Genomic DNA, 26,886 nt, shown 5'->3' on the forward strand with positions numbered 1-26,886 from the left:
ACATGTTAGAAGTATTGATCAATGGGCGTCTAGGTGCTGAGATCCCCTCGGATTACTAAAATAGGCAGAAGCAAAGTGCTGTGTCCATATTTTATCAAAAAAACACAAGAAGAAAACCTAAAAAATCGCGTTTAAACATACCTCTGCATACCCTGCGGGCTCCGGAGGCGACTTTGACCAGAGAGGGACGCCGGGCTCGGGGTGGTACAGCTGCCAGTGAGTGACCTCCGGAGACACGGGCTGCGCTGAGGCAGGGACGCTACTGCTGCTGGACGGAGCTCCGCTGGCTCTCTCTGGTGCTTGCTGAGGGGAAGCCTGAGAAGGCAGGTGAAGAGAGAGAGGAGGCTGAAGAGACAGAGCGGAGGAGACCCCTGTAGTGCCGGGATCTGGAACAGCTGGAGCGCGGGAACTGACTGGACATCTGCAGAGGACTCATTAGCTCTTCCCGCTCTTCCCAAGATGGAATCTTAGACCCAAGTTACCCCAAATAAGCCCAGAAAATCGAGAAGAATGGAGCCGGACCCAACCAGGTCCCCCAGAAGAGGCCCCCCACCCGATGCTACTTGACAAGATGGGACTTTTCATACTGCATTACTTCCCTATTCTCCTCTGAGGAGATAAGTATGATTCTCTTGTTACTTCTCACTTGTAATTTGTCTGTTCATGTTCATATTTTCTTGTACTTTTTTTGATTACGCTGGGAGATCTGGTGGGAACAAACCTGTTTTGGTCCTTTCAGCTCTTCCTACTGATGCGTGCCAGTGCGGGATCCTGTTTGATCCCCCTTTCTAGTTTGCGGCCCCCCCCCCCACAAACTTTGATTGTTTGCTTTTGAACCTGAGGGTGAGTGGGCATTGCCCATATACTCCCGCTCAGCTGCAAAAAGTCCCCAATTATCTGTTTCTTAATCTCTTTTTTCTTTCTCAAATGATGAAACATTGTTATGTTTACCCCCTTGTTACCCCCCCTATTCTAAGTAACTTTGCTGATCCTAACATACACCATACAGCTTTTTTCATAGACCCTAATGGCTAAACTACAAATCACCACCTTTAATGTTAAAGGCATCAATGTTCCCCATAAGAGATCCCAAATTCTCCATCACCTAGAAAAAACCAAAACAGATATTGCATTCCTCCAGGAAACGCATTTTAAGAAGGGCTATTCTCCACTGTCTAAAAACAAAACATTCACCAAATGGTACAACGCTTCTTCTCCACTTAAATGGCACAGAGGCGTTGCAATTGTCCTAAACAAAAATCTGCCTTTCCAATTCATTAACGTCCAATCAGACCCGGAGGGAAGATACATTTTCCTCAAAGGCACACTGTATGATAACATATATACATTAGCTAATATATATGCGCCAAACAACAACCAAGTTAATTTCTTCCTTGCGGTTTTTGACCAACTAGAAAAATTTAAAGAGGGCCAGCTATTCGTAGGCGGGGACTTTAATGTTCCCCTCCAACCCACAATCGACACATCAAACGGCTCTTCCTCAATATCCTATTCGAACCTGAAAAAAATTAAGAAATTGTTGTCTGATCTTAATTTAGTCGACCCTTGGAGGATACGCAATCCCGCCACAAAAGATTTCTCTTTCTACTCACCCGTGCATAAAAAATATTCCAGAATTGATTATCTATATATCCCTCACCACTTACTTGGCTCAGTGACTAGATCTGCTTACGACGTAATTCTTTTCTCAGATCACGCTCCCTTTTCTCTTGAACTATTCCTTACAAAAAAGAAAAGATGCCCAACCAACTGTGTACTAAACGACAGCCTACTTCATAACAAGGAGGATGTCGCCTTTATCAAACAGAATATTCAATTATATTTTAATGACAACGCCCACTACTCCACAAAACCTGCAGTTCTTTGGGAAGCCCACAAGGCAGTGATCCGAGGCCTTCTTATACAGATAGGCTCTAGAAGGAAAAAAGAAAGGGAGAAAGAGAAAATCGACCTCATTGAACAAATCCAAAAACTAGAACTACAGCATAAAAAAACAACCTGCCGCCATTTAGAGAAAGACCTCTTTGATCTCCGCACTAAGCTAAGACAACTGCTTAACTTAAACACTAATAATAATAATAATAATAATCTTTATTTGTATAGCGCCAACTTATTCCGCAGCGCTTACTGACAAATATCTCTATTATGCTAAATTCAAGCACTACGCTTTAGCAGATAAATGTGGAAAAAAACTAGCTTCCTTGGTTAAAAAGCAAAACTCTAGATCTTACATCACCAAAATCAAAGATAAGGACGACCAACTCCATCATACAACAGATGACATAGCCAAAATCGTCCACTCATACTACACTGACCTATACAATATAGATAACCAGGAAAACCCAGACACACAAAGAATAGAACAGATTCAAAGAATCTTAAACTCTATTAATCTTCCACAGATTACAGATTCTCAGAAACTAACGCTAAACAGCCCAATTTCTTTAGAAGAAATAGAGGACACAATTAAAGCCCTTCCCAAAGGTAAAAGCCCAGGCCTGGATGGGTTCAGTTCTTCTTACTACAAAACCTTCAAAGATACTCTAATCCCAGTCCTGCATAAGTACTTTAACCACATTAATGCCACAAATGATTTCCCAAAAGAAGCCCTTACTGCCCACATCTCCCTTATCCCCAAGGAAGGGAAAGACAGCTCCCTCTGCAGCAGCTATAGGCCAATTTCATTAATTAATAATGACATCAAACTTTATGCTAAAATTCTCGCCAATAGAATCAAGTTCCTACTCCCAAATCTTATTAACCCTGAACAAGTGGGCTTCACTCCCTTTAGAGAAGCAAAAGATAACACCACCAGACTTCTCAACACGATACACCACGCTAAATATACCAACACCCCCCTAGCGTTACTTACAACCGACGCAGAAAAAGCCTTTGATAGGGTTAATTGGCTATTTCTTAAACTGACTCTACAAAAATTTAACTTCCCTGACAAATTTACTGATAAAATTATGGCACTATTTAAAAAACCCTCGGCCAAAATCAAAATCAATGGAAGCTTCTCGTCTGCCTTTAATATTGTGAACGGTACAAGACAAGGTTGTCCGCTCTCCCTTCTTCTATTTGTGTTATCAATGGAGGTGTTCTTGGAGAGAATAAGGCAAAATCCACAAATTACGGGCCTTAAATGCAGACAAGTGGAACACAAAACAGCCTCCATTGCTGATGACATCTTGCTATTTATTTCTAACCCACATCAGTCCCTTAAACCACTTCTGAGGGAATTCGACCTATTTGGACAAATATCAAACTTCAAACTCAACTTTTCAAAATCTGAACTCCTCAACATAAACGTAGAGAAAAGAGCATGGGCCCAAATCTCCAAGACATCCCCGTTTAGAAACACATGCTCCCATATATCATATCTGGGAACCAAAATATCGCCTTCACTCTCCGACCTATACAAACTAAATTTTGTACCGCTGCTAGATAAAATTGAAAAAGATCTAGATGCCTGGATAACCCTCCAGATGTCATGGTTGGGGAGGAAAAATGTAGTTAAAATGATAGTCCTGCCCAAAGTTCTCTACCTGATGCAAGTGCTCCCCATAGAGATCCCTCAGCCCTTCTTTATCAAATTGAAATGTCTAATATCCAGATTTATTTGGCAAAAGAAAAGCCACAGAGTAAAACAGTCAACCCTTATAAAACATAAAAAATCAGGCGGTATTGGTCTACCAGATTTTGAACATTACTATAATGCAATACATTTAGCCCGTACCTTCAAACTTATACATCCATCAAACAATAAACTGTGGACTCAAATTGAGCGCCACCCGATAGAGACGGAACTCCATTTTTTACCATGGAAAACTCCATACAACAAACCCCCTTTAAAAGGAATCACTAACCCTCTCACCGCAATTTCCTTTAAAATTTGGCACAAAATTAATAAGAAACTTGGTTTTATACCCAATATTAGCGGTTACACTCCTTTTTTAAATCTACTACCAAATAAACTGAAGCGCCTCAAATACTACCTATTACAACACCCGAATCTCCATCATATGCCTGCTCAGAAACTGTTCTGTAACGATTCATTTATTCCATACCAAGACCTCCAAAACTTACTCTGCATGCCGCAACTCCAACTTAAGGACTACAACGCAATCAGAGAGGCACTTTCCCTCTTTCAACCGGATATTCTCAGCACCAATCACAACCTACTTTCCCATAAACTTCTCAAAACATATCGCCCCTTTAAGGGGATAACCTCCAAAATATACAATACACTCATTCATAACAAGGAGATCCCCTCCTATATCCCCAGCTGGGAAAAAGACTTAGGCATTACATTCTCTCAGGAGGAAATCCAAATTATTTTAAATAATTCACATTCAAGCTCATTTTCAGTAAAATACCAAGAATTGAATTACAAAATAATTTCCAGGTGGTACAAGACCCCAGAGTTGCTTCACAGAATTGACCCAAAATATCCCTCGACCTGCTGGAGATGCTCTAATGCAGTGGGATCTCTCTCACACATCTTATTCTCATGCCCATCTTTAACCCCCTTCTGGCACGAAATACAGAAGATTCTAAAATTAATTCTGGGTTTCGAAGTAAAGCTCACACCAAAGATGCTTTTACTAAACATGTTCCCCATGAGGTCGCCTGAAGGGAGAAATCCACTACTCCCATTTCTTCTAGATGCAGCAAAATTATTAATACCGAGACATTGGAAGGATGTAGACCCCCCCAACATTTATGAATGGTTGATCGAGGTCAGCCTAATAAATAGCTTTGAAAGAACCAGACATCTGCAAGAAGGAGAGGCAGAAAAATACTTTAAAATTTGGAATAAATGGAACTCCTACAGTAACAAATAATCCTTCACTTAGGATTGTAGTAGCCTACCAACTTCTCCACTGTAATTCAGTGCTCAACATGCTAACCCCTCTCGATTCGGATCATAAAGCAAAGTCTACAGAAGATTGATCCTGTTACTCCCTTACCCCCCCCCCCCTTCTGTGCTTGACCCCATCTCCATATCCCTATCCTTTTCCTTCACCTTGTATCTGGTTTTATCTCTCCAAACTGCTATGGCTAATACTATATGAAGACAAACTACTGTATGCTGTACTTTCTGCATCCCCTCCCCTCTTTCCTTTTTGTACCCAAGTTATTACCATAAATAAAGAATTTAAATTTAAAAAAAAGTGCTGTGTCCGTTCGGCTATTAGAGATTGGACTCTATAGACTTTTGTATAGAGTCCATAACCCACTGTGTGCAGGGATGGAAATGGCCGAATGGACACTGCCCTTAATATTATTTTCTTTTCTATTTAAAGGAAAAATGAACATTGATGAACAAGATACAGAAGTTAAAAACTTTCATAAGATATGGAAATATCTCCATGAAAAAAATGTATTCTGCACGGATACAAGTAGAAACGAAGGAGGACAAGAAGTGGAAGACGGAGAGAGGGAACAAAGCAAATTCCGGGGGGCTCACCTCAAGAGGACTTCCATCCAGCTTTCGATCAATCAGGAGGAGACAGAAATTGTACCGATAGGTGGGGTAAGACTAAAAGAAAAGGAACTACAGGATTGTTAACTTATCAGACCAAATTCTTACCACTGAAGAAAGTTCAGTCCTCTGGAGGGGCCTCACCTTTTCTCCAACAAAAAGATTGGATAAATTAAATCTTTATTAAAGATGTTTATTTATTCTGCCGCTAATTAATTTTTCAGTTCATAAACAAACAGGCCCTATCGATGAAGGAAACCTCCCAGCTGGAAAAGAGAGCATTGCGCGACATTACAGGACAACAATGAGGATCCAGAGGAGGGGAGATGCTTTCCACTTCTTAACCATTTCCCAAGCTACACCAAGCTTGTCCCTCTCGCCAGCTGTGAGGATTTTTTTTGAAAGTGTTATACAGGAGGTATGTGAAATAAAGCTTGATCACCCTAGATGTAACAATCTAATGTTTGCCAAAAGACAAGCCATCAATAGATTGAAAAATAATAATGATATAATATAGTGGTTTGGCCTGTTGAGATGTATCTCACTGAAGCCAAAAGACAATTGAACAACACTCTGTACTAATCTGTGTTGCCTTCTGATCCCACGTTAATATTTAAGGGCAAGATGGACTGGTTGCTATCACAAGCATTATGTAATGGTATAATCAACAAACGGGAACATGAGTTTATTAAAGTTGATGCATCAAGGATACCAACAATTTATTTACTATCTAAAACTCACAGGTCCCATACAAACCCTCCTGGGAGACCAATTGTGGCAGGGATTGCGGGGTCTTTGTGAAAAGGCTTGTATCTATCTTGACCTCTACCTCGAACCTTTGCTAGTTGATTTACCATCTTACATGCGTGATACAGTTAGAAGAATTGTTCTTTTTGACCAATGTTTCATTGATGACTCTGGACGTGGAAGCATTGTATACAAATATCAAACATGACCTTGGCATTGATGCAATGTGGTATTTTTTTAACAGCCAGAATGAGTCAAGCTATCGACATAATCTTTTTTTTGGTCGATTTGCTCATATTTGTACTGCATCACAGTTTTTTCACCTTCGATAGGGCCTTTTATAGGCAGGTCTCCAGGACTGCCATGGGGCACTGTGCACGCCCTCCTATGCCAACTTCATTTTGGGTTGGTAGGAGGTGATGCACGTGCAGCCCCCTGCCTGGTTCCAAGACCATGTGTTGGGTTGGTATAGATATATCAATGACATATTGGTTCTGTGGTCTGGGACATCAGATATCGCACAGGAATTTGTTGATTGGCTTAACAGCAAATTTTGGAACATACATCCTATATCAAATTTCTCTTTCAGTATGGATGCTTTCTTGGATCTGTAATTTATCTTGGAGAGTGGAAGGGTAAATATGGACTTACATAGAAAACCAACTGCAATTAACAATCTTCCACATAACTCCAGTTTTCACCCACAGTAGCTAAAAAATGGGATTCAGGTAGGCCAGTCTCCCAGTCTCCCCCCCCCCTCTCCTTTTTTTTGATGTATATGGAGATTCTAATTTGTCTGTCTTCAGCCTAGGTTGGCCTCTGTTTCTTGGATGAACATCCTGTTGACCTGGGAGGATTCCAATGAAAAGCATTATGGGCCTACCCAGTTTAACTGGAGTCTAAGGCCTCTTTTGACGCAAAGATGATTGCTCAAAAATCGCTCAAGCGACAGTTGGAGTGACAGCTTTGAGCGATCATTTTGCATAAACTACTAAGTAGCTACTCAGCAGCTTATTAGCATGCAAATTAAGCCTTTCAGTGAATGCAGATAACAGCTGGAGGTCTGTTATCTGCATTCAGCTCCATTGTTCTTCAGTGGGATAGCAGCTGAAAGAATGCTATCAGCGCTACCCGTGGAGAACTCAGCGCGCGGTCCTGATAAGCAGGAATGACGGATTTCAAACTGGTTTGAAGTCAGCGATGAATAAATAGTGCACGAAAAGTGCATGATGGGCGCATGCTTAGACTTAGTGATTATCGCTCAAGAGATGGCTTTTGGCTGAATTTTGAGCGATAATTGTTGTGTCTAAATGGGCCTTTAGAAGAGATTTATATATAATCTAGATATTTACTCTCATTTTATTGTTCATATAATATTATATAATATGTACATATTTCTTTCCCATACTATGAATTCATCACTTTGCTGCGTGTCCTTGGTGTATTTGACCTTTTATTTTTAGGGGGGAAAACTATCTTTTGCATCTATTATGGCAACCCTAACTGGATTTTTATCTTTGCATCACGAGTTTAATTTCACTTTATGCATTGTTTCTAAAAATAATGCATTCTTCTGACCAGTGTGATCGTCTCATTCCTATAGATCCTCTAATACATTTTCTTCTCTAAAACAAGATGGTGTTGTGGGTCTGGTCATGTGACCAGACATGTGGTTGTATTGTGGAGCTTTGGTTTGTCCCTACCAAGATGGCGCTGGCAGAGCTTAACCATGCGAGCATCGTTAACAATTTTTGCCTCCCTAGCAGATGTAGACAATCAAGACAATTTTTTTTTCTCACTATTATGATTTTCCATTCAGTCAAAGCCAGCTTTCGGTCACTTTATGGTTCATCATTCTTCTTGCTTTCCTATCCTTGTCCGGCTGTGATCCATAAAGTATTTTGACACAAATAGTGGTGTAGTTTGCCATTGCTTTCTCCACCCCTCCCCATTTATCCGGGTTCTGGACCAGCGTGTAGCTAGCTACACAGCTTTTTTTCCCACTATATCTATATATATAAAATTGAATGTATGTCTGTCTGCGTGCGTGCGTGTCTGCGTGCGTGTCTGTTTGTCCTTTATGCGCTACTACACCATTCATCCGATCGCCATGAAACTTTGGGAAGTTGTTAAGTACACTCCTGGGAAGATTATAGGCATAGTACAAATATCCTACGATAAATGGCGCGCGAGCGTCGTCGAAAGTTACGCCCCCCCCCACGTAGATCGAATAAGTAAGCCACCTGCTATTGTGATGTCATCACTGATGTCATCAACATCGGACGCCCTTGAACATGCCCCAACATGTTCTATAAAGCAACATCGGACGCCCTTGAACATGCCCCAACATGTTCTATAAAGCTGCATTGTGATGTCATTAAGGCTCTATTATGACACGTACAGCTTGGAACCACTAGAGCACGCCAGCCAATTACCATTGGAGTTGGAAGTGGGTAAACAAGTACTAGGATATCTTCCTAAGAAGCCACAGCAGCCGGATAAATTGTATGTTCCACCCAACGGCTATTTTATTCAGCCCGCAAGGGGGAAGCAGCGGCCTACAAAATCTAATTCTCTCATTTCCTGATGTCATAGATAGATAGATAGATAGATAGATAGATAGATAGACTGTATGCAATAACCCTGATAGATAGATAGATAGATAGATAGATAGATAGATAGACTGTATGCAATGACACGTACAGCTTGAAACCATAAATACTAGAGCACGCCAGCCATTTACAGTCAGTCTCCATTGGAGTTGGAAGTGGGCAAACATGTATTCGGCCAGTGATGGCGAACCTTTTAGGGACCGAGTGCCCAAACTACAACCCAAAACCCACTTATGTATCGCAAAGTGCCAACACGTCAGGGGGCGGGGCTTATCACAACGTATGATTTTACCCCCGTCGTTCTAAAAAGGACAAGGCTGTTTCAGAATAGACCGGGTGCAGATTCTGACTGCTTTTTGGACGCGGAAATACTGCAGAATGTCCTCAGCGGAGATTTCTGTGGAAAATTCTGCAGCATTTCCGCATCTAAAAAGCAGTCAAAATCTGCACCCGGTCTATTCTGAAAGAGCCCTGCCCATTTCTGCCACATGTACACATACCCCAGCGGTAATAGTGACACCTTCACCCCAGCGATAATAGTGACATCCCACAGCAGTAATAATAGTGACACTCCCCCCATTAGTAATGAGAGTGACATACCCCAGCGGTCCCCCAGCAGTAATAATGCCCGCTCCCCCCCCCCCAGCGGTTCCCCCAGCAGTCATAATACCCCCCCCCAGTGGTCCACCAGCAGTCACAATGCCACCCCCAGCTGTCCGCCAGCAATAATAATGCCCCCCTCCCCCCAAGTGGTTCCCCCAGCAGTCATAATGGCTCCCCCCCAGCGGTTCTCCTGGCAGTCATCATGCCCCCCTTCCCCCACAGAGATTTTCTTGGCAGTCACCATGCCCCCCTCCCCCCAACGATTCTCCCAGCAGTCATGCCTCCGCTCCCCCCCCCAGCGATTCTCCCAGCAGTCAGAATGTCTCCCATCCCCCCCAGCGATTATCCCAGCAGTCAGAATGTCTCCCATCCCCCCCAGCAATTCTCCCAGCAGTAAGAATGTCTCCCCCCCCCCCCCAGCGATTCTCACACAACGGCTATTTTATTCAGCCTGGAAGGGGGAAGCAGCGGCCTACAAAACCTCAGTGGTTGCTGCTGCCGTCATCTAGATATATAAAAACGAAGTATTCTTTATTGTTTTGGACGCTCAATGGGTCTACAAGTGGGTAATGGGGCCTGGAATTTATCCCGTTGTACCCTGAAATCAAATGGGTGCTCCTTCCATTATAGGCCTAGCCATGTGTCCTTTAAGTAGATTAGGGCCACAATGGGTATGGTTCTGAACACGGGACAAACAGGGGTATCCATTTTGGGGTGAAAGTCTTCATTCCTATGTGTGCTGTACAAAAAAAACTGTTTTTAAATTGAAACAAATGCCAAAAAAATGAAAATTGTAATTTTTTTCCTACTGCTTTGCTTAGATTTATTCAAAAATTGTAGGGTAAAAATACACAGTACACCCCTAGATAAATTCGTTAGGGGGTCTAGTTTTTAAAATGGGGTCACTTGTTGGGGTTCTCTGTCGTTTTGGCCGCTCAAGGGCTCTACAAGTGGGCAATGGGGCCTAAAATGCCTTCAAGGAAAATTTATGTTCTGAAAGCCACCGACTACTCCTTTCATTTTGGGCCCCGTTGTGCATCCAGACAAAGGATTAGGGCCACAATGGGTATGTCCCTGAACACGGGACAAACAGGGGTATCCATTTTGTGGTGCAAGTCTTCATTCATGTGTGTGCTGTTCCAAAAAAGCAGTTTTTAAAACGACAGAATTGCCAAAAAAAACGAAAATCACATTTTTTTCCTTTTGCTTTGCTTGAACTCATTCAAAAACTGTGGGGTCAAAATGGGCAGTACACCCCTAGATAAATTTGTTAGGGGTCTAGTTTTCAAAATGGGGTCACTTGTGGGGGTTCTCTTTGGTTTTGGCCGCTCAAGAGCTCTACAATAGTGCTATGGGCCTAAAACGCCTTCAAGCAAAATGTATGTTCTGAAAGACACCGACTACTCCTTTCATTTTGGGTCCCGTTGTGCATCCAGACATAAGATTAGGGCCACAATGGGTATGTTTCTGAACACGGGAGAAATGGGGGTATCCATTTTGGGGTGTAAATCCTCATTTTCATGGGCAATATAGGAAAAAAAATATGTCTTTAAAATGACATATTTGCAAAACTATGAAATTTTATTTTTCCTCCTCTAAATTGAATTAATTCCTGAAAAAAACTGGTAGGATCAAAATACTCATGACACCCCTCAGTGAATATATTAAGGGGTGTAGTTTTTAAAATGGGGTCATTTGGGGGATATCTATTATTCTGACACTCATGAGCCTTTGCAAACTTGGCTTGGTGCAGGAAAACAAAGTGTTCCTCAAAATGCTGAAAAGTAATGTTAAATTTGTATGTCCTATAAATGGTTAAAAAAAACACAAAAGTTTTTCAAGTGTGCATTCAGAATAAAGTAAACAGATGGAAATATATATCTTATCAAAAATTTGTACAGTATGTTTGGACATATTTGAGATATTACAGTTGAAAATTTGAAAAAATGACAATTTTTTCAACATTTTTCCAATATTGGTACTTTTAATAAATATACACAAATTATATCAGTCTCTTTTTACAAACAAAATGAAGTACAACATGTGGCGAAAAAACATTGTCAGAATCACTTGGATATGTAAAGCCTTTACGAAGTTATGCTACGTTGAACGACGCATGTCAGATTTCCAAAATGTGGCTCCGTCACTAAGGCGCAAACAGGCTTCGTCACTAAGGGGTTAATTATGCATGCTTGGATTGTTCAGCACGTTTTACTTTGAATTTATATAATTATATGGTGCCCAATAAATAGTAGTCTCTAGAAAAATATATTTTAAGTTCAATTGCATGGTAAATGTGATGATTACTTATGAGATTGTGATGACATCAGGATTAGAGATGAGCGAATGTACTCATCCGAGCTTGATGCTCACTCGAGTATTAGGGTACTCGAGATGCTCGTTACTCGAGACGAGCACCACGCGGTACTTTAGTCAATTCCATTTCCTTCCCTGCATTTTCTGGCCAATAGACATGCAGGGAAGGCATTACAACTTCCTCCTGTGACGTTCCAGCCCTATCCCACCCCCCTGCAGTGAGTGGCTTGCGAGATCAAGTGACCGCTGAGTATATAAAGCAGTCCCGCCCACTGCTCGCCTCAGAAACATGCAGGCAGAGATTAGGGAGAGTGCTGCTGCTGCAATAGGGAGAGTGTTAGCGTCTTCAAGAATCCCAACGGTGCTTCTTAGGGCCACATCTGACCATGTGCATTACTGTTGTGGCTGCTGGGAGCAGTTTTGCACTTTTTTTTTTTCATCCTGGGCTATGCAGACTATTGCGTTCTCAGTCTGCAGCCAATTATACAGAGTATAGGGGCAGTACTGGTCAGGCAGGGACAGTGGGAGTGTAGAATCCTGTCAACAGGTACCCCCAAAAAAGCTCCTCCTTAGGGCTACCTGTGAGCATGTGCATTACTGTTGTAGTGGCTTACTATTAGCCAGCTAGGCCTTTCTGCAGCCCAGTGTATAATTTTTTCGGCCTACAGTGTGCGTTACATAACCGCTTTGACCCTCCAAGTGCAGGCCAATAATTGCCTAATTTTTTAACACCGCTCTGTGCGTCCCGTCAACTTTACGCACAGCGTTTGCCCACAGCCGCTGATAGAGGGAAAGATATATACACGCTATCTAGGCTGCTGGTTTAAAAAAAAAAACTGAAAAAACACTCCTCCTTAGGGCTACCTGTGAGCATGTGCATTACTATTGTAGTGGCTCACTACTAGCCAGCTAGGCCTTTCTGCAGCCCAGCGTATATTTTTTTCAGCCTACAGTGTGCGTTACATAACCGCTGTGACCCTCCAAGTGCAGGCCAATAATTGTCTAATTTTTTACACCGCTCTGTGCGTCCCGTCAACTTCACGCACAGCGTACGCCTACAGCCGCTGATAGAGGGAAAGACATATACACGCTATCTAGGCTGCTGTTTTTTTCAAAAAAATCTGAAAAAAACCTCCTCCTTAGGGCTATTTGTGAGCGTGTACATTACTGTTGAAGTGGCTCACTATTACCCAGCTAGGCCTTTTTGCAGCCTAGCGTATAATTTTTTGCGGACTGCAGCGTGCGTAACATAACCGCTGTCAGCCTCCAACTGCCCTCCAACTGCACGCCACTAATTGCATAATTATTCAAACCACTCTGTGTCTGCTCTATTGGTAATACACCATGCTGAGGGGTAGGGGTAGGCCTAGAGGAAGTGGCCGTCGACGCGGGCGAGGACACAAAGGTCCAAGTGAGGGTGTGGGCACAGGCCAAGTTCCTGGTCCAGGTGAATCGCAGCCGGCTGGTGCGGGATTAGAAGAGAGGCAAGTTTCTGGGGTCCCCAGCTTTATATCACAATTTTTGGGTCCATGTGGTAGACCTTTATTACAAAATGAGCAGTGTGAGAGGGTCCTGTCGTGGATGGTAGAAAATGCATCCAGCAATGTATCGACCATCCAGTCTTCTACGCTGTCCACTGCTGCAACTCTGAATCCTCTCGCTGCTACTCCTCCTTCCTCCCAGCCTTCTCACGCCATGAAAATGACACATTCTGATGAGCAGACAGACTCCCAGGAACCTTTGGAAAGTTCCCGGGGTCCGGGGTATTAGGCTGGGGACTTCCGGCAACTGTCTCAAGAGCTTTCTGTGGGTGAGGAGGTCGACAATGATGAGACACAGTTGTCTATCTGTGAGGTAGTAGTAAGGGCAGTAAGTCCGAGGGAGGAGCGCACAGAGGATTCGGAGGAAGAGCCGCTGGACGATGAGGTGACTGACCCCACCTGGTTTGCTACGCCAACTGAGGAAAGCTCTTCAGAGAGGGAGGCAAGTGCAGCAGCAGGACAGGTTGGAAGAGGCAGTGGGGTGGCCAGGGGTAGAGGCAGGGCCAGAGCGAAGACTCCCCCAACTGTTTCCCAAAGCACCCCCTTGCGCCAAGCCACCCTGCAGAGGCCTAGGTCTTCAAAGGTGTGGATGTTTTTCAGTGAGAGCGCGGACGACCGACGAATGGTGGTGTGCAACCTGTGTCGCGCCAAGATCAGCCAGGGAGCCACCAGTACCAGCCTCACCACCACCAGCATGCGCAGGCGTATAATGGCCAAGCACCCCACAAAGTGGGATGAAGGCCGTTCACCGCCTCCGGGTCACACCACTGCCTCTCCCCCTGTGCCCCAACCTGCCACTCAGATCCAACCCCCCTCTCAGGACACAGGCACCAGAGCCTCCCGGCCTGCACCCACGCCCGCGCCTCCGCTGTCCTCGGCCGCATCCAGCAATGTCTCTCAGCGCAGCATCCAGCTGTTGCTAGCGCAAGCCTTGGAGCGCAAGCGCAAATACGCTGCTGTGCACCCGCACGCTCAAGCTTTAAGCGTGCACATTGCCAAATTGATCAGCCTGGAGATGCTGCCATACAGGCTTGTGGAAGCACAGGCTTTCAAAAACATGATGGCGGCGACAGTCTCACGCTACTCGGTCCCCAGTCGCCACTATTTGTCCCGGTGTGCCATCCCAGCCCTACACCAGCATGTCTCCCACAACATCAATCGTGCCCTCACCAACGCGATTACTGGGAAGGTCCACTTAACCACGGACACATGGACAAGTACTGGCGGGCAGGGCCACTATATCTCCCTGACGGCACATTGGGTGAATTTGGTGGAGGCTGGGACCTCACACGTCCTACCCACACCCAGAATTGCGGGTCCTTCCGCGGTTCTGGTATCAGCGGCGGTCTATGCCACCTCCTCTAAACCCTCCCCCTCCTACTCCTCCTACGCAACCTCTACCTCTCAATTAAGAAATGTGAGCAGCACGTCGCCAGCAGTTGGTGTGGCGCAGCGCAGCAGCACAGCGGTGGGCAAGCGTCAGCAGGCCGTGCTGAAACTACTCAGCCTAGGTGACAAAAGGAACACGGCCCCCGAGCTGTTGCAGGGTGTAACTGAGCAGACAGACATCTGGCTTTCGCCGCTGAGCCTTCAACAGGGCATGGTCGTGTGTGACAACGGCCGTAAAACCCAGAATGTCTAGGGCATGGCGTGTGGGCCGCAGCCAACATGTATTCCCTCTCACGTAACCTCAGCTATCCGGGGCACTGCAATGGGATTTCTTTCTGTACTGTCTGTGTGTTCCTGCTAGCCTCCCATGCTGCGGGTGCACACAGACTTACCATAGCGGAGTTGTACCTGCCTGGCACTTAAAAAAAAAACTGAATGTCTAGGGCATGGCGTGTGGGCCGCAGCTAACATGTATTCCCTCTCACGTAACCTCAGCTATCCGGGGCACTGCAATGGGATTTCTTTCTGTACTGTCTGTGTGTTCCTGCTAGCCCCCCATGCTGCGGGTGCACACAGACTTGCCATAGAGGAGTTGTACCTGCTTGGCACTTTTTAAAAAACCAAGAATGTCTAGGGCATGGCGTGTGGACCGCAGCCAACATGTATTCCCTCTCACGTAACCTCAGCTATCCAGGGCACTGCAATGGGATTTCTTTCTGTACCGTATGTGTGTACCTGCTAGCCACCCATGCTGCGGGTGCACACAGACTTGCCATAGCCAAGTTGTACCTGTCTGTCCCCAAAACACTGACAGACTTGGGTAGGGTGCAGAATGTAGATGGTTTACCCCTTGCGTTGTCGATGAGGTATCCGACACTCAAACAGAATGAGTAGTGTGTGGACACATGGAGTCCCCATTGCTATGTCACTCGCAGCACCTTGGGCCACACAAGGTGTTTGCTGGGACAGAAGCTGACCCAGGGCCTGCTCACATACTTCCCACACTGAGTATTGCTGCATTGTGGAGATGTGTAGAAGTGCTGGGCTGGCAGCGGACTCCCTTTTATGCCCACATTTGCAGCTCCTGACGGAGGTGGCAAAGCATTGGAATGAAGATGGAACGTCAATCTATTATCAATTCTCAACAGCATTGTGGGCTATCGCCCACGCTTTCGAAGAGGGTCGCTGCCTGGCCTTGCTAACCCTCTGCAGTGTGTGCCTCCGGTTCTTCCTCATGGCAGACGCACTTATTAAATAGACATGAGGGTGGTGTGGCTATGAGGCCAGTGTGTGGCATGAGGGCAGCTGAGGACTGCGCAGGGGAACTTTTGTGTGTGCTGCGGACGCAGGGTCGTGCGGGGTGGTTGGGCAGCATGTAACCCAGGAGAAGAGGCAGCGGTGTGTCCTGCAGGCAGTGATTGTGCTTGGTTGGAGGTAGTGTGGTGCTTAGCTAAGGTGTGGCTTACTAATGAGGGTTTGTCCGAAGTAAAAATTGTTAGGGGGGGGGGCACTCTTGCCACTATTGTGGCTTAATAATGAGACCTGGGAACCTGAGATGCAGCCCAACATGTAGCCCCTCGCCTGCCTATCCGTTTCTGTGTCGTTTCCATGACTTTCGTAGGTTTTGCAGATTTGCACAAATGAAAACCTTAGTGAGCATCGGCGATATACAAAAATGCTCGGGTCGCCCATTGACTTCAATGGGGTTCGTTACTCGAAACGAACCCTCGAGCATAGCGGAAAGTTCGACTCGAGCAACGAGCACCCGAGCATTTTGGTGCTCGCTCATCTCTAATCAGGATACACCATGGTGTTAGAAAAGAGTTTTAGAGTGCTACTCTGGTCTTTCTCTATACCCAGTGAAGATTTTATACAGTACAAATACATTTGGTATGTGGAGACACCATATATAGTATTTGTGCTGCACCTTTAGCTAACACAGCAGACTTTATAGGATTCACTCAAGTAAGGCCACCTCTAAAACTACCATTTGATTACAAAGGTTTTAGCAACAAAGGCAATTAGCAACACTGATTTTTTTTATCTTTCCAACTGCAGGTTGTCAATTTTCTTGTCCTCAATGTATTTTTTCGATTTATCCCACTGGATTAAGCGGAGCCTGTAATCAAACTATACAGTACTATACTATAAATATAATGGTATTTGATTCGTTACTGTTGCTAAACACAATGAAAAAAAAATTGATTTACTAAAATAAAAATTGGTGCCCATGTTTTCAATTTTAGCCACCTAAATTTATGGTCCCCAAGGCAACAGTAGTCATTACAATGTATGACTCATTACATAGTTTACAGATATTCAGAGTGTCAAGATTCGGACTTGGCCATTTCAGAACATATATCTTTTTCAACCATTCTTCAATTGAGCTACTCGTGTGCCTTGTATCATTGTTTTAATTTAAGACCCATTTTTAATTAATGGAGTACTGCCCTTTGAATTCTAGCATGTATCAAACCATTTTATCGGTGAATTTTTGTTCCTTCAACAATCATACGGCAGCCTAGACTATGAGGCAGCAGCAGCCCAAACCGTTCAGATGGTCCTGTGAAAAGACAGCAGTTAGTGTTACAAATGAGAGAATTAGCGGACTAGCACTCCAAACTATAGGATTATTTCAGGACAGTCTTTTATCATATATCTATACAGCAAAAGCATATGTACATTATAATCTGTGGCCCTGCTGTATTCTCCATGTTGTCTGTGGCAGACACCACATCTCCTGTTATTTCCCTGGTTCCCATAAAGTGAGTACAAATCCACTCTGCCTTTTAATGGGTCAACACATTCACCCAACTTTCCAGTCCCCAACCAATCTTGACAGTTCCTAGGCTATTTAGGGCTGCTTTACCCATCAGCAGGTGCAATCAATCTCTACTGTTCGAAGGTGCCAGTTTTTTCCTTTCGGATCTCCTAGTAATAGACTTGTGCCTGATTTTCTCCATTCCTGAGCCTGGCTTTTTTTCTCTGTGTGCTCTGCCTTTTGGCCTCTTTATCGACTACACAAGACATTCATCCACTTTGATATTTGGCCTGTTCTTCTTCCATGCAAGTTATCTGCCAGGCCTGACCTCTGCTCGTCCCTTGGTCACATCTCTGCTTACACACTCCAGTACTGCATTGCAGTTTTTCTGACCACATAACGCGATTGTTTTTTGGAAAACAATCCAAGTACCTCGCAGCAAAGACCAGATTTCGACTAGTGGGGATCAAGGGTGTAGCCCAAGGTGCAGTCTCCAAACTTAGCCCAAAGTCAAATCGATTAGAGACACATTCACTGTTGGGTCAGTCTAGATATGGTTTGTGGTATACTGACATGAGATGTAGACCAAAAATATACAGAGCCTTCAATGACAAAGTACACTTTACATGCCATTGCGACTGTAATCTGCAATAAAGGAAAGTCTATAGTATAGCTTGTGCAAGTGTTAATAGAAAGAAGGAACACTATTACTATCTAGATGGCAATAATTATATAATTAATAAACAGACTACAGTACCCATTAGGCTGCACTGAGGTCAGAGTATATCCTCACTAATGTACTCTATGTTAGCAGATGAGATCATTAATATAGAACATCAGAAGTAAAGTATCTTGTACATGTACATTTCTGTGCTATCACTTGTCTTTCTGAAAAGCAATCAACTAATTGAGCCGTGAAGGAGATTGTTCCAGGGATTTGAATATGGTGTGATATTGAGTAATGAATCTAGAAATGACCTCGGTGCTCACACATAACAAGCTAGAGGTACTATGCATGAACAATCGGCGTGTGTGTCCGCATTAAAGAACCTTCTTGATCTCATATACTCTGATTATTTTCCTTTGTACTATCAACAGAACCTGCCTTTTGTTTAACTTCATTAGATGGAAGTGGGGAAGCTTTCTTTGTCCTTCTTGCCTTCTGAATTCTTGCGACCTCCCACACAGCCACCCACGCAGTGTAGCATTTGATGCAAGGGTGATAAATGTTAAAACAGCCAGGGAAATTGAAGCATCTTTGTGGTCAACCTTACTGCTTCGGCAAATCTAATTGATGCTCATATTCATGGCTGGGGGACAAGTGAACTATGGTTTATGCAGACATAAGAATGACTTTAATCTAAACTAAGAAATGAGTGAACAAAAAGTCTTTAAATCAATCATTTTGTATGAAGTGTCCTTCTTGCAGTGGTTTATCGCACTTTTTTTTTTTTTTTAAACACACTTTTCTGGATGTTTTAGGGCCTTTTCATACGGGCTGGAATTAGGATGTATGACGTTCCCAGATCCACAACTCCAGAAATACACGTCGAAAGCTGCAGGTCTAATTGCGAATTTTGATGCGGAATTGCAGCCAAGTTTTAAGGCATTTTCAATTCTACACCAAAAGGTCCCTTAGGCGGCAAAAAATAAAATGCTGTTGCCAGATGTTAATTACAGGTCAATTGGAAATTTTAAAAAATGCAATAAAAACAGGGTGTGTTTGTGGCTATTTTTTACCTGTAGTACATTTTGGGGGTCAGTGTCATTTTTTTACAATCTTAGCAAGCTGGAGGTTTTTGTTTTCTTTTCTGGCATTTTATCATATACTTCTTTATAGGACATAAGAAAAAATGCATCTTAAAAATGTGTGAATGGAAAAAATAATGGCAGCAAAAATGCTTGTAAAAAAAGTATGTACAAGTTATTTTTGCATGTATTTTTATGGATATAAAAAAAAACTACCAAAACACACAAGTTTGTGTGTGTCAGAAGGAAACTTTTTGGAAAAATAACCCAAACTTGCTGGTCTATGCCAACCGAATTTGCTCCTCTGTTAATTTAGAAGTATATATGCATGTAAATGTGAAGGTTCTAGCAATGTGATTGGTAGCCTTACTTCTGGAGTAACAACTGGGATCTGAGAAGGCTCTGATTTCAGCTGTTTAACTCTTTAGATGTCCACTTATCAACAGGAACAGAAGTAAATAAAAAGGTAGCATACTGTTTTATATGGAAAATCTAGGCCTTATAAAGGTTCCCAGGACTGTCTGGTTGAAATGTCTATATGGGAATATTTGATGCACAGGCAAATTCTTTTATTTTAATTATTTTTACTTGGAAAACATTTAATTGTTTTACTGTACGTAAATATTTCAATGCATTCTATTTAAAAAAATTAAAAGCAAAACAAAAATTGGACACACAAAAGTTGACTAAAGTTATCAAAAACTTTCCAAAAGCCTAAAAGAAATTACAAAAGTTTTTTTAAATATCTACAATCAGTGTTTTAGTGTTACCTCATTGTAAACGATAAGCACCTGAGTCATAACATTAATTGTAGTTCATTCTAATATTATGTATGTCCCCCTTATGTCACCGAAACAGCTATGACACTTGAGGTGTCACAAGACCTCTGAAGGTGATATCTGTACGTTAGGCATGGTATTTGGCACAAAGATGTTACAAACAGATACTTTATGTAGAGACATAACTAAGCTAACCTTCAAAAATTCATTTTTGCACCCCCCCCCCCCCTTTTGAAGCATAAGGCTGGGCTCAGTGTCTCCAGAAGAGCATGTGGTTGTTATATAGAAGTACTGGATTAGCTGCTTATTTGTTATTTTAGTTGTCATCAGCATATGCAGAGAAGAGGTCATGTGACCCCACTGTGCATTTTCCAGATTAATCCAGAGATGTCAGTAATGGACATACTTTAAGGGTTGACAGACGCCATGGAAGTGGGCAATGGTACGCATGCGTGTATAGTGCTTCAGTGTGCTTGTGTGCAACATTTTAACAGTTGGGAGTACACAGACCAATGGAAGCAGGACTGTGGTGCATGCTCCTTCAGATTGTTTACAAACAATGATCAAAGTCTTCTTGTGAGTGATCGGAGCTTCCTGGAGATTTGGAAGAAGATTGGTGTCCATTAGAAGGATGTGATTTTGATATAAATTCACAATATGGATCTATACTCGACTTATAAAATGTTTTGGACATTTTGATATGGAACAAAATTGTAATTGATACACACCTTTTTGCTATCCAATGGATGGTGAGGGAGAGGTTTATATGTCTGTGCAGTTTGTGAATTGTAATGCTTGAAAAAGGCAGTTCGATTGCCAAAAGGTTGCACTTTGTATCTGTATTCACTAGAGATGAGCGAGCACCAAAATGCTCGGGTGCTCGTTACTCGAGACGAACTTTTTGCGATGCTCGAGGGTTCGTTTCGAATAACGAACCCCATTGAAGTCAATGGGCGACCCGAGCATTTTTGTATATCGCCGATGCTCGCTAAGGTTTTCATTTGTGAAAATCTGGGCAGTTCAAGAAAGTGATGGGAATGACACAGCAACGGATAGGGCAGGCGAGGGGCTACATGTTGGGCTGCATCTCAAGTTCCCAGGTCCCACTATTAAGCCACAATAGCGGCAAGAGTGGGCCCCCCCCCCTCCCAACAACTTTTACTTCTGAAAAGCCCTCATTAGCAATGCATACCTTAGCTAAGCACCACACTACCTCCAACAAAGCACAATCACTGCCTGCATGACACTCCGCTGCCACTTTTCCTGGGTTACATGCTGCCCAAACCTTCCCCCCACGACCCAGTGTCCACAGCGCACACCAAACTGTCCCTGCCCAGCCTTCAGCTGCCCTCATGCCACGCCACCCTCATGTCTATTTATAAGTGCGTCTGCCAGAGGAAAAGCAGGCACACACTGCAGAGGGTTGGCACGGCTAGGCAGCGACCCTCTTTAAAAGGGGTGGGACGATAGTCCACAATGCTGTACAGAAGCAATGAGAAATGCAATCCTGTGCCACCTCCATCTGGAGCTGCACACGTGGGCATAGCAATGGGGAACCTATGTGCCACACACTATTCATTCTGTCAAGGTGTCTGCATGCCCCAGTCAGACCGCGTTTTTTTATAAATAGTCACAGGCAGGTACAACTCCGCAATGGGAATTCCGTGTGCACCCACAGCATGGGTGGCTCCCTGGAACCCACCGGCTGTACATAAATGTATCCCATTGCAGTGCCCTGGACAGCAGAGCTAACGTCAGATTAAATGCAGGTGGGCTTCGGCCCACACTGCATGCCCCAACCTGACCGGGCTTTTTAATTCATAGACACAGGCAGGTACAACTCCCTATTGTGAAGTCCCTGTGGACCGACAGCATGGGTGGGTGCCAGGAAGCCACCGGCTGTACATAAATGTATCCCATTGCAGTGCCCTGGACAGCAGAGCTAACGTCAGATTAAATGCAGGTGGGCTTCGGCCCACACTGCATACCCCAACCTGACCGGGCTTTTTAATTCATAGACACAGGCAGGTACAACTCCCTATTGTGAAGTCCCTGTGGACCGACAGCATGGGTGGGTGCCAGGAAGCCACCGGCGGTACATTAATATATCCCATTGCATTGCCCATCACAGCTGAGGTAATAATGTGATGTTTAATGCAGGTGGGCTTCGGCCCACACTGCATGCCCCAGTCAGACTGGGGTTCTTTAGAAGTGGACACATGTAGTTACAACTCCGTGTGGACCGACAGCATGGGTGGGTGCCAGGAAGCCACCGGCGGTAGATAAATATATCCCATTGCATTGCCCATCACAGCTGAGGTAATAAATTCATGTTTAATGCAGGTGGGCTTCGGCCCACACTGCATGCCCCAGTCAGACTGGGGTTCTTTAGAAGTGGACACATGCAGTTACAACTCCCTGTGGACCGACAGCATGGGTGGGTGCCAGGAAGCCACCGGCGGTACATTAATATATCCCATTGCATTGCCCATCACAGCTGAGGTAATAATGTGATGTTTAATGCAGGTGGGCTTTGGCCCACACTGCATGCCCCAGTCAGACCGGGGTTCTTTAGAAGTGGACACATGCAGTTACAACTCCCTGTGCACCCACAGCATGGGTGGCTCCCTGGAACCCACCGGCTGTACATAAATATATCCCATTGCATTGCCCATCACAGCTGAGGTAATAAATTCATGTTTAATGCAGGTGGGTTTCGGCCCACACTGCATGCCCCAGTCAGACTGGGGTTCTTTAGAAGTGGACACATGCAGTTACAACTCCGTGTGGACCGACAGCATGGGTGGGTGCCAGGAAGCCACCGGCGGTACATTAATATATCCCATTGCATTGCCCATCACAGCTGAGGTAATAATTAGAGATGAGCGAACGTGTTCTTCCGAGCTTGATATTCGTGCGAATATTAGGGTGTTCGGGATGTTCGTTATTCGTAACGAACACCATGCGGTGTTCTGGTTACTTTCACTTCCTTCCCTGAGACGTTTGCGCGCTTTTCTGGCCAATTGAAAGACAGGGAAGGCATTACAACTTCCCCCTGTGACGTTCAAGCCCTATACCACCCCCCTGCTGTGAGTGGCTGGGAAGATCAGGTGTCACCCGAACATAAAAGTCGGCCCCTCCCGCGGCTCGCCTCAGATGCCTGGTGAGTTAGATGAGGGACAGTGCTGTTTGTACCGGAGCTGCTGTAGGGAAAGAATTGGTAGTTAGTGTAGGCTTCAAGACCCCCCAAAGGTCCTTATTAGGGCCACTGATAGCTGTGTGTTGGCTGCTGTTAGCAGTGCCATTTTTTTTTTTCTCAAAATCGGCTCTGCAGAGCGTTGCACCTGGCATTAGGGACAGAAGTGCTGCATAGGCAGGGAGAGTGTTAGGAGTGAGTGTAGCCTTCAAGAACCTCAACGGTCCTTTCTAGGGCCATATTTATCCGTGTGCAGTACTGTCCAGGCTGCTGTTAGCTGTGCTGCATTTTTTTTTGGCTTCTCAAAATCGCCTCTGCAGAGCATTCCACCCTCCATTGATACTGCAGGGAAAGAATTGTATAGGCAGGGCCACAACACAGTTATTATTCATTGAATATACGCAGTGCTGCCTTTTGCTTGTAAAACAAGTGAAAATAATTCTATTTGTCCTGCCTCTGTCCGTCCTAACGCCGGTGGACACGTGTCGGCTGCGTCTGCAACCTGTAAAAATCATACGCACCCAGCTACGTTTTACTCCTGGCTTCGCCATTTGCTTTCCCTAATTGGGAAAAAAAATACCTGCTCTGCCACAGTTAATAACTCTGCTACCCTCACGTTCTGTGACACATTAGCAGGAAAACAGCACAGTTATTAAACTTCTCATGTTCATAGAATATACGCAGTGCTGCCTTTTGGTGGAAAAAAACTGAAAACAAATCTATTTGTCCAGCCTCTGTCCGTCCTAAGGGCTGTGGACACGTGTGAGCTGCGTGAAAAACATTGCTAAATCAGACGCATCCAGCTACGCTTTACTGCTGGCTTCGCCATTTGCTTTCCTTAATTGGGAAAAAAATACCTGCTCTGCCAGAGTTATAATAACTCTGCTACCCTCACGTTCTGTGACACATAAGCAGGGACACAGCACAGTTATTAAACTTCTCATGTTCATTGAATATACGCAGTGCTGCCTTTTGGTGGAAAAAAACTGAAAACAAATCTATTTGTCCAGCCTCTGTCCGTCCTAAGGGCGGTGGACACGTGTGAGCTGCGTGAACAACATTGCTAAATCAGACGCACCCAGCTACGCTTTACTGCTGGCTTTGCCATTTGCTTTCCTTAATTGGGAAAAAAATACCTGCTCTGCCAGAGTTATAATAACTCTGCTACCCTCACGTTCTGTGACACGTAAGCAGGGACACAGCACAGTTATTAAACTTCTCATGTTCATTGAATATACGCAGTGCTGCCTTTTGGTGGAAAAAAACTGAAAACAAATCTATTTGTCCAGCCTCTGTCCGTCCTAAGGGCTGTGGACACGTGTGAGCTGCGAGAACAACATTGCTAAATCAGACGCACCCAGCTACGCTTTACTGCTGGCTTCGCCATTTGCTTTCCTTAATTGGGAAAAAAATACCTGCTCTGCCAGAGTTATAATAACTCTGCTACCCTCACGTTCTGTGACACATAAGCAGGGACACAGCACAGTTATTAAACTTCTCATGTTCATAGAATATACGCAGTGCTGCCTTTTGGTGGAAAAAAACTGAAAACAAATCTATTTGTCCAGCCTCTGTCCGTCCTAAGGGCTGTGGACACGTGTGAGCTGCGTGAACAACATTGCTAAATCAGACGCACCCAGCTACGATTTACTGCTGGCTTCGCCATTTGCTTTCCTTAATTGGGAAAAAAATACCTGCTCTGCCAGAGTTATAATAACTCTGCTACCCTCACGTTCTGTGACACATAAGCAGGGACACAGCACAGTTATTAAACTTCTCATGTTCATAGAATATACGCAGTGCTGCCTTTTGGTGGAAAAAAACTGAAAACAAATCTATTTGTCCAGCCTCTGTCCGTCCTAAGGGCTGTGGACACGTGTGAGCTGCGTGAACAACATTGCTAAATCAGACGCACCCAGCTACGCTTTACTGCTGGCTTCGCCATTTGCTTTCCTTAATTGGGAAAAAAATACCTGCTCTGCCAGAGTTATAATAACTCTGCTACCCTCACGTTCTGTGACACATTAGCAGGGACACAGCACAGTTATTAAACTTAGATTATTCATTCACTAGAGGCAGTGGGGCCTTTTGTTTTCCAAAAAGGGCAAAAATTATATTTGGCCTGCAGTCTTGCGCCAATTTATTTCCTGCCTGTGAAATCAAATCACTGGTAATACAGCATGCTGAGGGGTAGGGGTAGGCCTAGAGGACGTGGACGCGGCCGAGGACGCGGAGGGCCAAGTCAGGGTGTGGGCACAGGCCGAGCTCCTGATCCCGGTGTGTCGCAGCCGACTGCTGCGCGATTAGGAGAGAGGCACGTTTCTGGCGTCCCCACATTCATCGCCCAATTAATGGGTCCACGCGGGAGACGGTTATTAGAAAATGAGCAGTGTGAGCAGGTCCTGTCCTGGATGGCAGAAAGTGCTTCGAGCAACCTATCGTCAACACGCAGTTCTGCGCCGTCCACTGCTGCAAATCCGAATCCTCTGTCTGCTGCTCCTCCTTCCTCCCAGCCTCCTCACTCCACTACAATGACACCTGCTCAGGAGCGGGAACACTCCCAGGAACTGTTCTCGGGCCCCTGCTCAGATTGGGCAGCAGCGGTTCCTCTCCCACCAGAGGAGTTTATAGTCACTGATGCCCAACCATTCGAAAGGTCCGGGGGATGAGGCTGGGGACTTCCGCCAACTGTCTCAAGAACTTTCTGTGGGTGAGGAGGACGATGATGATCAGACACAGTTGTCTTGCAGTGAGGTAGTAGTAAGGGCAGTAAGTCCGAGGGAGCAGCGCACAGAGGATTCGGAGGAAGAGCAGCAGGACGATGAGGTGACTGACCCCACCTGGTGTGCAACGCTTACTCAGGAGGACAGGTCTTCAGAGGGGGAGTCAAGGGCATCAGCAGGGCAGGTTGCAAGAGGCAGTGCGGTGGCCAGGGCCAGGGGTAGAGGCAGGGCCAGACCGAATAATCCACCAAGTGTTTCCCAAAGCGCCCCCTCGCGCCATGCCACCCTGCAGAGGCCGAGGTGCTCTAAGGTCTGGCAGTTTTTCACAGAGACGCCCGACGACCGACGAACAGTGGTGTGCAACCTTTGTTGCGCAAAGCTCAGCCGGGGAGCCAACACCAACAGCCTCACCACCACCACCATGCGCAGGCATATGATGGCCAAGCACCCCACAAGGTGGGACGAAGGCCGTTCAGCGCCTCCGGTTTGCACCCCTGCCTCTCCCCCTGTGCCCCAACCTGCCACTGAGATGCAACCCCCCTCTCAGGACACAGGCACTACCGCCTCATGGCCTGCACCCACACCCTCATCTCCGCTGTCCTCGGCCCCATCCAGCAGTGTAGTTCAGCGCACCGTCCAGCCGTCGCTTGCGCAAGTGTTCGAGCGCAAGCGCAAGTACGCCGCCACGCACCCGCACGCTCAAACGTTAACCGTCCGCATCGCAAAATTCATCAGCCTTGAGATGCTGCCGTATAGGGTTGTGGAAACGGAGTCCTTCAAAAGTATCATGGAGGCGGCGGCCCCGCGCTACTCAGTTCCCAGTCGCCACTACTTTTCCCGATGTGCCGTCCCAGCCCTGCACGACCACGTCTCCCGCAACATTGTACGCGCCCTCACCAACGCGGTTACTGCCACGGTCCACTTAACTACGGACACGTGGACAAGCACAGGCGGGCAGGGC

The sequence above is a fragment of the Eleutherodactylus coqui genome, chromosome 2 (genome assembly GCF_035609145.1).
Source record: "Eleutherodactylus coqui strain aEleCoq1 chromosome 2, aEleCoq1.hap1, whole genome shotgun sequence".
NCBI lineage: Eukaryota > Metazoa > Chordata > Amphibia > Anura > Eleutherodactylidae > Eleutherodactylus > Eleutherodactylus coqui.